This window comes from Prinia subflava, chromosome 1 (assembly GCF_021018805.1).
Source record: "Prinia subflava isolate CZ2003 ecotype Zambia chromosome 1, Cam_Psub_1.2, whole genome shotgun sequence".
In the NCBI taxonomy this organism is placed as follows: domain Eukaryota; kingdom Metazoa; phylum Chordata; class Aves; order Passeriformes; family Cisticolidae; genus Prinia; species Prinia subflava.
The window spans coordinates 28,554,174-28,554,967 of NC_086247.1; positions in this window are offsets into that span (position 1 = coordinate 28,554,174).

Consider the following 794-nt stretch of genomic DNA (forward strand, 5'->3'; position numbering starts at 1 on the left):
TGTCTTCTTTTTTGCATTGTAGAAAAAACCAAACATTTAATGCCTTGTCTAGCAGAAAGATAAAATACTGCTAGAACGAGACATTTCTTACCTCAGAGATTTCCTGCACTTACTCAGCTTTGGTCTGTCCTATTTGTACCAAAAAATGTCTGCATGAAAATGAATGAGAATGCTGTGACACCAGAAATCTTACTGTACTTTTCCTGAAGGTGAAAGTAAAAAAGAAACTGATTTTTTTTATATATATACCCTACATAAATCCTCACAGATGCTGAGTGATCTCAATAAAGTTTTGGCACATTATTGAAAATATATGAAATCTTGTGTCAGATGTCACTTACATATTTGAAAAGATCAAACTTTGTCTGTTGAAATATTGTTAGGTTTACAGCTATAAAGAATTTTAAAATATTGAAAAGGTGCTTGGGTCATACATGACCAGGATTTCTAAAGTACAGCAGGGAAACCTGCAAATCTAGACACTAAAGAAAGCATTAATATAATTTACAGTTTAGTCATGAGAGGGCAAAGGAATTAAATCTTCAAGAATTAAAAGATATTCTGCTAACCCAAAATATTTAGTATCCTGTGAATAGACATTTTTGTTTAGGGGGAACCTTGTTTTAACTAAACAGAGCTGGAGGAAGTGAATTTGTTCAGCAGCAGTGTGGTATCACTTCATCTATGTAACTGGTTAATGAATGGTTATTCTCCCTAAAGGACACGCAGAACTGGAGGTGGACAGTCCATTGTGGCCTTTGAACATCTTGATCAAAGTTTATTCCAAGTCAATC